Here is an 11,333-nt window from a genome sequence, read left to right on the forward strand (position 1 = left end):
TTTGTTTGTTTCTTTGGTCATTGTTTATTACATGACCTCCAGGGTAGGTGCTCCACAAAGGGAGTGAAAACAGGTCGCCTGATATATAGGCATACGGCCATTCTAGAAAAATAGCTTGGGGTTCTCTAGGAAACGCGGCATTGGTCCTTGCACTATGGTTTAATAGAAAAGGGATTATGCACCTGATGAGGAAGCAGGAGGCTGGCTGAGGATGGAGAAGGGGCTGATGCCTTGCACTCCCTCTCCACCCACTCCCCTTGGTAATATGTGACATTCCACAGGCACAGGCACCCCTGACCGCCTTAAAAAAGAATGTTGCTTTTATGCAGATCAAACTGGAGTAGTCAGAGAAACTATGGATAAACTCAGAGAAAGACTTGCTCAAAGAAAAAGGGATTTTCAGTCCCAGCAGGGATAGTTCGAAAACTGGTTCAACAGATCGCCTTGGCTTACTACTTTGTTGTCATCTATAAGGGGCCCTCTCATCATTCTGTTATTAACTCTAACTTTTGGTCCTTGTGTCTTAAACAGGTTAGTACAATTCATTAAAGATCGCCTGTCTGTTGTTCAGACTATGGTCTTGACTCAGCAATACCAACTACTTAAACAAGTAGAGTCCCAAAAGGACTCAATTGAAGAACAAAACAGATGGATATAAGATTATATCCATGTTAAAGAAAAAGGGGGGAATGAAGGACCCCAGGTCAGAATTATACTATAGCCTATAAGTTTTAACATTCTTTTTATGACCAGCTTATGCTAACTGAGAAACTGTAGCTAGCTGACGATAGATAAGGGAGTCAGCAAGCAGCATAACAGGATAACGAATAGCGAAAATCTGTGTTTAACCCGGCTGTTTCTGGCTTCTGTATAATAATGCTTCTAATGCTTTGCTAAGAAATGAAAAATTGCTTAAACCCTCAACTCTAAGGAGCGGGAGGCTGGCTGAGGACAAAGCGAAAGCTGGCGCCTTGCACCCCCCCCCTTCACCCACTCCCCTTGGTAACATGTGTGACATTTCACAGGCACCCCTGACTGCCCTACAAGAAGAGCAAATGGTTATCTTGCAGAGATCACAGTCCTGCAAGGCAGGAGTCTCTCTTGGTTTACAAATGTCCTTGAGATTTACAACAAAGAAGTAGCCTTATCAATAGCTCAATTTCCAAAGACACATAACTCAGTTTCTCAAGCCCTAACGTCACCCTCCCCTCCATAAAAAACCGAAGGAGATGGAGGTAGAAGGAAAAGTAAATAAAGTTAAATTTCTTTTAAGACCTAAATCTCACTAACAAGGACATTTGATAGCAGGAATGTAACATTCCACCAGGAGACTCCCAATTGTCTTTATGTTAGTGCCTCATTAGAGGGAATGTGGCCTTGGCTTGATAGTAACCAGGCCTTCAATATCCTGATAGTGCTTTCATTCGCATGCGTGGGCTAATCGGCCAGTTCTGCTTCTGTAAGATTGCTTTGTCTGCTTTCGCGCGCTGTCCCCTGACCCAATTCACTGACGCCAAGTATGCCTGTTCAAACTGTCAACCAATCAGCTCAGCCCCACCCGAAACTTGTTTGTACCTGTCTATAAAAATCCTGCACTACCCCAGCCGGGTGTGCTCGGTTAGCTGGAGCTGCCGACCACCCGCCGGTACCTGTGTGACAATAAACCTCTTGCTGTTTGCATCCAGTGGCAGTGTTGGATTCTTGGGTAAGGGGATCCGCGGGTCTTTCATTTGGAGGTCCCACCGAGATCATCGGACTCCTGCCCACGGATCCAACTGACTCCCACCGGGAGGTAAGCTGGCCAGTATTCTTGTCTCCTGTCTCATGTTCTTGTTTGTATCCAGTCTCGTGTTCTCGTTTGTAGGCCTCTGTTTTGCCTATGCTTCGGTAGCATAGGATTGTACAACAGCGTGCGTTGTTGGTCTGTATTCTGTAGGCAGCTTGAGAAGGAGCTGACGAGCTCGGACTTCTCCCCTGCCAACCCTGGGGGACGCTCCAGGGTGTCGAGGGGCCCAATTTTTTGGGGCCCCTCATCTGTCCGAGGGTTATATCCGTCTGTCCGTTCCAGAGGTGCCTCGGCTCTGGACGGAGTCTGTCCACCGCAGGGAGATCTCGAGGCTCCCTGGGCTGGTGGAAACCATTCTTTCGGTAGTATACCGAAACCGCGCAGCGACCTTTTTGTTAATTGTTTTGTGTGTTCTACTCGTTGTCCTTGGTGTTTTCTTTGATTCTAAAATGGGGCTTCTCCCTCATTCACTTCCCGTGTTAATGGCTATTACTGGAGCCAACTGGGGTTGGTCTAACTCGAGACAGAGACTATAAGGAATATTCCCAAGCAGCTGCCGAAACTCTCTTTGTTTCGGGGAAGTTTCCCTGTGTTCTCTGGCCTGACTTAGACTGCTTTACCCCTCCCCCCTTGCTGGTGGGAAAGCATGTTGTCTGCTCCTATGTTGGGGCTTAGGAGCTCCAAAACCGGGAATCCTTTCTCTGCCTCCTGGCAGCACTTTGTTTCTTCTGTTTCCCCCTTCTCCTGTTTCTGTGCACCAGCGTGCGTGCAGCCTGCATGACTAGCCTCTAGATCATGCACCATGGCTCCTTCTCTCTTCACTGTCAAGGAGCAAGAAGAACACCCCCACTCCAGATCTTCCCACGCACGTCTCAGGTAAACATTCAAAGTGGAGTGGGTCCAGGTGGAACGTAAATCAGAGTTGGAACTAAGTTGAGTTTGTTGGTTTAATTAAGACCTGTCTTTTAAGTTATCAGCAGTAAATGTGAAACTTCGAAGTTTACTGAAGGTCAAATAAGCTCATGTTATTTATTAAAATTTGTTAGCAAAAAAATAACTAAACTGATGGTTAATTGTTTGTCTCAAAGTTCTAATGGGTAATTGCTGAAATAGCTTTCAAAGTCTTTGGTAACCTGAAAGTTTTAAAGTTTTGCTTGGATGACAAATGGAATTAAATTGTGGACATCTAGGTCTTAACCAAACAGGATAAAATGCTGTCATTAATTACTGAATGTAGGTTTGTGCTTTTGACTTCTTACTGCAAAGAAACTAAGAGTATTTAAATCTGTTGGTAAACTTGTTTGCCACTTAACTGATTCATAAATTTGTCACCTGAAGAATTCTGTTGTAACAGTTCACAATTGGTTAATAACTAAAGGTGTTTCTAAGAATACAAGGTTCTGCTTAGTGTAACTAAGACTGATGGAAATAAAAGGAAACTCTGTATGTAGGAAAGTAGGAGATATGTAAGAAAAATTTAAGGAAGGTAATTTTGTCCTAAATGAGATGGTTGTTTGGAAGGAAATGGCTTGGGACAAAACCTGAATGCAAAGGAAAGTTGTAGAAGGTTTGTGAACGGAAATCTTCACAAAAGAAATTTTAGATATGGTCAGGACAGACTAAAAAAGAAAGAAAAACAGCCTCCAAGGTGATTTAGCACTCTCCTGACCTGCCTCCACATAGATTATACTTCCAAGTAGAAGGGCCATTTGGCCTTGAGAGATTAAGGAAGCAGCCCAACCTTGAGGGACTGCGAAAACACCCTGTTACCATCCTCCTTTGCCTGTAACCATAGAAACTCACTCTAATCTGTAAAGAGTGAAAGGGGAGACTGATCACCTCCCATTAGCCTGAGATGCCCAAAAGGGGAGGGTATCCAACCTGTTTGAATCTGAAGAGTGCCTGACTGTGTGAATGTGTCTGTATGGCTCCACCACTTTGGCTATGGAGTCTGAGGGGGCTGCACCTTGAGTCTCGCGGGACGTCATATGGCATAACGGTCATCTACTCCACGGAGTAGCCTGGTCCGGGGTTTATGCGGACAAGCCTTAGCTAAGACGCTCCTAAATTCCCGTGAGGGATGCAAACAGGACAGCAGGGGAAAGATCCCCCCCCTCCCTTGTCTGCGACATCATTCATGATAGGAGGGAAACCCAGAAAACTCCTATCTTAAGACTGCACACTTAGAAATAAAATTAAAAAAAGGGAAAGACACTGGTATAAAAAACTGGTTTTCTTTCTGTTTAAAAGGGGCAAAGTTTTCTTAGCTAATTGATCTGTTAAAAAGTGTAAATGGTTTTCTCTTTGCCTGCCTGAAAAATTCAGTTCCTATGTTTTGTTTTATCAGGTGTTTAACATCCCTAATTATATTTAGGCATGTGTTTTTAAACTTTCTAAGGTTTTAGCAATTGTTGACAAGATTTAAACCAATGATAAACCTTGGGTTACATTTGGGAAAATGCTATAACTATTCTAGAGATTCTATGCATTTCCTAAAGTTTTAATGTTTTGAGAGATCATCGCTTGATATTGTAATTATGGGAATGTTATATGTCACAGAAATTGTAACCTGATTTTCTTGCAGCTAAATTGTAAACTCCTGTGTCTCTTTAGCTCTAACCATATCCATTCTGAGTTTTTGTCATTTATAATTGTTTTAATTCTCTGGTAAAATGAGTTTTATCTTCAAGGATATTCCTATAAAGGACTTTCAGGACAAATACAGATATTTGATATGCTTGAAAATCCCAAAACTGAAATGGGTAAGAATTTCCAGAACTGACTAAAGCCGAATTCACCAGAATTAGTAACATGGGACTAAATGAACTAAAAGATTATAGTGTTGTGTCTCTTAATGCTTTATCTTAACTTTAAACTTTGTTGGTTCTCTTTAATGTTTGCTCTTCCAGACTAGGGATACTCCCTCCTAGTTATCTGTAGCTTATAGAGATGTAAAAGTGCTCATTTGTAAAAGTGCTCAAAGCATTCAAGCTTTTCTCTCTATCTGAACCCTCTGAAACCAAAAGGTCTCAGTAAGTATTCTTTCTTCCATGGCAATCAGTCATTTGCATAAGTTCAATAAGAATCTGTTCTCCTTTAACAGGACACCATTGAGAACTGGTTATTTTACCAAGGCTTTGACTGGGATGTCATATTTGAAAAGACTCAGATATGACCAGACAGTTTAAAGGAACTAAGGTTGACTTTATGAAACCTGGAGCCATAAAGCCCCTTGGGACTGACTGTTGGCCTGATACCTTGCTTACAGAGTTCCCAGCAGCCTCACCAGGTGAGTAAAGGGTGTCACTCCTTGGTAGGTGCAGACACTCAGAAGAGGAACTCGCACAAATCAACAGGTATTGCAGGCATGCCTGATGGCAAGTACAGAGCTTGGCTTCTGGCCCGGAGAGGCTACTAAAAGTTCAACCTAGAGATTCCTTATAAGAAGTTCCAGCAAAGCAGATTCTAAAAGATCTATATGATCACACTCAACTGTTCTTGCTGAGCTTATGTAAATAATGGGCCAAGTTTGTTAAAACTGGACTTGTTTCACAAGTGAATTAGTCCTGATTTGGCTATCTCTGTAAATGAGGGTTATTTTAGAGAAAAAAAATTGTTTTAGTAACACACCTTTATGGATGTTAAATTCTAGATTTGATTGTCTTTAAATGTTTACCTAAGCTAAACAATTTGAGGTAAACTTCAGAGAAGTTGTACAATAGCTTCTTTAGTTGATCTTACTGTTTTGTGGGGATATTCGCAGACCCCACGGCACATGATTAAACAACTGAAAAATGGGATTGATTCCCCTACAATTGTATAACTTAACTAACACCTTATGTGTGGCTGGGATAATGAAATTGCCTAAAAGCCAGCCTATTGCACTCCATAGGATTAACTATGGACTTGTGGAGACAATGGATGACCCCACTTTCTTTATGATTGGATTGGATGATGCATGGGGAACTCTCCTTATCTCTTGACAAGTTTTCTCCCACTTGACAATGATCCTCTGTAATCAGGATATTGTTAAGGTTGGACCACTCAGAGGTCGTCTTATTGGTTTCATCCCTTAGTCATATTTATCCTAGAGGCCACCTCTGTTGAGGTGCGATTGCAAACAGATGCTTTAGCTAAGCATAAAACAGCCCTCATAAAAGGAGCCTCAAAGCTCACTATGGGACAGTCCCTGACTGTAATGATGTCACATCAGATCCAGATTTGTCTTAGTAGCCAAATTGTCAAAGCCTAAGAATTAACATTTATACTGACTCCAAATATGCCCAGGGAGCTATTTGGAAGGAAAGGGGATGCTATCAAGCCATAACTCCCCAATCAAATATGGGCCTAAGTTACAAAACCCTCCTTATCGCTATACTGAAGATGGCATATATCAAATCTGAGATACATATCTGTGGCTTACACCCACGATTGGACAGCTCAGTCAGAAGGCAGTTTTATGCTGGGAACAAAGGAATCATACGATTGGTACTCGGGCAAATAACACACGATGTCTAGGATGGCTCACTAGAAATGTGTTCCCAAGTAATAGTACTCCAGGCTACTGACTGGTTTGCTACTGATTGGGTAAGGTGACCTGGCATTAGATGGCCAGCTCCAAACGGAACCCACTGGATATGTGGAACCAACCTGTGGCCCTGGCTTCCTCCAGGGTGGATAGGACGCTGTACTTTAGGATTTGCCTGAATTCATGGGCACATTATGTCATGTGGCATGTAGAAGCCCTTAATAAATATACTACAAAGGCACTCAATGATTCACTAAATGGCATCTCCCAGCTTAATACCGAAGTGTCACAGATATGCAAGGCAGTCCTACAAAATAGGATGGCCTTAGATGTACTGACAGCAGCCCAGGATGGCACATGTGCAATTATCAAGACAGAATGTTGTGTGTACATCCCAGACTATCACAAAAATTTCACAGGACTAATAAAGGATATGAATGCCCAGATTAAGGCTCTACAAGGTCTCTCTCTCTCTCTTTCAGTGATTGGTTAAGTTCCTGGTTTGAAGGAGGACTCTGGCCAAATCTCCTTCTCGGGCTTCTCATTTTTATCACCTCATTAACCTTAATATGTTGCTCTGTTCAGTGTTTCTCTACTTGGCGCCGAGACTCCATTGCTGCAATGACTTCACCACGACAGATGATCCTTACCACGCGCAAAGACACTCCTTCACTGTCAGCGCTGGATTCGGCTGCCTCCGCCTTTCGTAACTCCCCTATACATTCCTCCACTGATCAATATTGACCCCAGTAGGTAGGGACAGCTCTACGCCCCTATTCAGCAGGAAGAAGTTACAGAAGATGAGACCTTCCACCTTCAACCACCTTAAAGATTTAAGAGTCAAAATTGTTCAGGGGGAAATGATGAGGAAGCAGGAGGCTGGCTGAGGATGGAGAAGGGGCTGATGCCTTGCACTCCCTCTCCACCCACTCCCCTTGGTAATATATGTGACATTCCACAGGCACAGGCACCCCTGACCGCCTTAAAAAAGAATGTTGCTTTTATGCAGATCAAACTGGAGTAGTCAGAGAAACTATGGATAAACTCAGAGAAAGACTTGCTCAAAGAAAAAGGGATTTTCAGTCCCAGCAGGGATAGTTCGAAAACTGGTTCAACAGATCGCCTTGGCTTACTACTTTGTTGTCATCTATAAGGGGCCCTCTCATCATTCTGTTATTAACTCTAACTTTTGGTCCTTGTGTCTTAAACAGGTTAGTACAATTCATTAAAGATCGCCTGTCTGTTGTTCAGACTATGGTCTTGACTCAGCAATACCAACTACTTAAACAAGTAGAGTCCCAAAAGGACTCAATTGAAGAACAAAACAGATGGATATAAGATTATATCCATGTTAAAGAAAAAGGGGGGAATGAAGGACCCCAGGTCAGAATTATACTATAGCCTATAAGTTTTAACATTCTTTTTATGACCAGCTTATGCTAACTGAGAAACTGTAGCTAGCTGACGATAGATAAGGGAGTCAGCAAGCAGCATAACAGGATAACGAATAGCGAAAATCTGTGTTTAACCCGGCTGTTTCTGGCTTCTGTATAATAATGCTTCTAATGCTTTGCTAAGAAATGAAAAATTGCTTAAACCCTCAACTCTAAGGAGCGGGAGGCTGGCTGAGGACAAAGCGAAAGCTGGCGCCTTGCACCCCCCCCCTTCACCCACTCCCCTTGGTAACATGTGTGACATTTCACAGGCACCCCTGACTGCCCTACAAGAAGAGCAAATGGTTATCTTGCAGAGATCACAGTCCTGCAAGGCAGGAGTCTCTCTTGGTTTACAAATGTCCTTGAGATTTACAACAAAGAAGTAGCCTTATCAATAGCTCAATTTCCAAAGACACATAACTCAGTTTCTCAAGCCCTAACGTCACCCTCCCCTCCATAAAAAACCGAAGGAGATGGAGGTAGAAGGAAAAGTAAATAAAGTTAAATTTCTTTTAAGACCTAAATCTCACTAACAAGGACATTTGATAGCAGGAATGTAACATTCCACCAGGAGACTCCCAATTGTCTTTATGTTAGTGCCTCATTAGAGGGAATGTGGCCTTGGCTTGATAGTAACCAGGCCTTCAATATCCTGATAGTGCTTTCATTCGCATGCGTGGGCTAATCGGCCAGTTCTGCTTCTGTAAGATTGCTTTGTCTGCTTTCGCGCGCTGTCCCCTGACTCAATTCACTGACGCCAAGTATGCCTGTTCAAACTGTCAACCAATCAGCTCAGCCCCACCCGAAACTTGTTTGTACCTGTCTATAAAAATCCTGCACTACCCCAGCCTGGTGTGCTCCGTTAGCTGGAGCTGCCGACCACCCGCCGGTACCTGTGTGACAATAAACCTCTTGCTGTTTGCATCCAGTGGCAGTGTTGGATTCTTGGGTAAGGGGATCCGCGGGTCTTTCACACCAAGTTACTTAAATGAGCATAGGTTGAAATCGTTTACTGAGAGTAAATATTTTAAGTAGTTATATTTTAACTACATCTATCATCAATCATAAATCTATTACACGAAGGTTACAGGCAATTTAAATGCAAGAGCACTCTCTTCAGGGTTTTAAATAATCCGTGTCTGTCTAGGCACATGAGAATGCAAAGATAGGAAATGGTTTGTAAAAGATCATATAATAGCTTTTACTAATTCTATTTATTTGACAGACAGAGATCACAAGTAGGCAGAGAGGAAGGCAGAGAGAAAGATGGGGAAGCAGGCTCCCCGCCAAGCAGAGAGCCTGATGAAGGGCTGGATCCCAGGACCCTGAGATCATGACCTGAGCCCAAGGCAGAGGCTTAACACGCGGAGCCACCCAGGCGCCCCCAGATGAAATATATTTCTGACTTAGAAACTTCAGATAGAATTTTTTTTGTCCATGATGACAACCGAAGAAAATGTGTCATCCCTAAACCTAACCTTAACCCCTTACAACGCTGAAACCTAAGCTGACCTTAAAGCCCAAACTAGAACCCTGAATCCCAAACCTGAAATGGAACCCAAAGCCTGTACCTGAGCCCTGGATCCAAGCCCTGAACCACGAACCCAAACCCTAAACCAGACCTCCAAGTCATGAACCCTGAACCCAAATCTGAGCATGAAGCCAAACCCCAAATTGACCTTGAACTTTATCCCATACCCCTGAGTCTTAAAGCCTAAATCATATACTTAAAGCCCTAAACTATAACTCTGTTCCCTTGTCCTTCACTCTAAATCCTCACCCTAACACTAAATCCAAAGCCTGATCTACAATTCTGACTAAAACCTGAACCTGAACCCAAATTCATACCCTTCACCACACTTTGCTTATGCACTTGCCATTGATGGATATGTGCAGTTTCTACCTTTTGATTCTTGTGAACATTGTTTGGGTTGGAGGCTAGGGTTAGGGTCTTGGATTAGGGTAGGGTCCAGGCTTGAGACCAAATTGAGGTCACAGTGTGGGTCTGCATCAGGGCCATGTTCAGTGCCACTGTTTGTGTCAAGGACTGTTGTAATTCCACATTGTTTCCTATTCATTGTTCCTTAGCTGTTTGGGGGGATGTTGGGGGGTATTGGGCTCCATGCAGCTTGAATTTCCGGAATGAAATGGCATCAGCTGGACCCCAGGAGGGAGCAGGACCTTCCACTGAAGGGTGAGCTCAAACAGTCCTGCACTGCCTTCCACCGCCTGCAGAGGGCGCCAGACCGCAGCTCCCGCCCTGAGCCCAGGCAGCTCAGCCACAGCTGGGACCGGAGGCCCGCCTCTTCAGGACCCACTGTGGAGACTTCTGGAGAATGTAGGGTGCCTCCCACCCTGACAGGACAAGCTGATGAGGGTGTGGCTCTGCAGCCACACTGACCGGACCCATTGTGTAGGATGCGCCCACACTGGCAGCAGTCCAACCTCCTAAGGACCAGACGCTGGAGGAGGTGAGGAGAAGCCGACTGAGTGGACTGTCAAGGGGTTTGTGGTCTCAGGACCCCACAGAGGAAGGGCGCCCTGTGTAGACACTGGGGCTTCCGTCGTTTTGTGTGAGAAGACGTGGCCTCCTGCTGTGCTGTGTGCGGGGCTGTGGGGTCCCCCCTTTCTGGGCTCAGGTGCTCCTCGGTCCTCGTCTGTATTTCTGTGCTCGCGGATTCGGTTCCTGGGGCTCCTCAGATGGTCTGCAGTCAGGGAGCGTCCGCCTGCTTCGCTGCTTGTGCTCCCCCACCTCAGCCCTGCGGGGTCCTTCCCGTGTCCACACCCACTCCAGGCTTGTGCCGAGTCCCGAAATTCAGGAGCCAGAGTGAGGACTCTGTAGACGGTTTTGGGGAGAGTAGGTATTTTCCCAGTGTGGGTTCTTCCCTGAGCACAGTGCCTCCCCATCTCCGTGTGTCCCCCTCCTTGTCTGTCGTCATTGTTGCAGGGCTGTCAGAGGACAAGTCTGTCACCTTCTTGGTTCAGGGGCCTCCCGGGTATCTTACTGTCTTGGATGCAGGTGTAAATGAGATCGTTTTCCATAGTCTCTTTCTGATGGTTCCTTCCGAGCACGTAGGAGTGCCACTGATTTGTGCATATTGATTTTGTTCCTTGGAAGTTCTTGAATTTATTAGTTCGATTTGCCTCAAACTCCATCTGCCAGTTATTTGACCAGCAGCATGGGTTTATTTGGGAAGAGCAGAGAATGGCAGTCTGGGCTGAGCAAGCTACGGTCCCATCACAGGCAAGTGTGAGAAACAAAGGAGAAGAACATTATTTCATGGAGGAGGAAGAAGTTGGGAAGGGTGCTTGAAGGAAAGTCCCCTGGAGAAAGGCAGGGTGATGGAGAATTCTCTCTCCTACAAAAAGTCAGGAGATGAACCTCCGGCTTCCCCTGTGGGCCCTAAAATTGGTGAGTCTCTCCTGTGGGGGATTGCAATGTGGGGTCTGTAATGGGCACTGAGCACCAGGCGCCCCCTTCCAGCCTCCCCTTCTGGCATCCCCAGTCCACTTTACTGGGGCCTCCCTTCCTGCTTTTGCACAGTTCTAACCAGCTTGTGGTGGAACGTTGGGGAAAACTGAA

The 11,333-nt window shown here is 44.8% G+C and overlaps 1 long non-coding RNA gene across 1 annotated transcript; it reads left to right on the top strand.

Moving 5' to 3' along the window:
- Positions 1–273: 273 nt before the first annotated feature.
- Positions 274–8,675, top strand: LOC131808271 (uncharacterized). The gene is made up of 3 exons (XR_009344761.1): positions 274–2,662; positions 4,890–5,075; positions 6,900–8,675. It is a non-coding gene; the product is annotated as an uncharacterized LOC131808271 (long non-coding RNA).
- Positions 8,676–11,333: the final 2,658 nt, after the last annotated feature.

This window comes from Mustela lutreola, chromosome 9, assembly GCF_030435805.1.
Source record: "Mustela lutreola isolate mMusLut2 chromosome 9, mMusLut2.pri, whole genome shotgun sequence".
In the NCBI taxonomy this organism is placed as follows: domain Eukaryota; kingdom Metazoa; phylum Chordata; class Mammalia; order Carnivora; family Mustelidae; genus Mustela; species Mustela lutreola.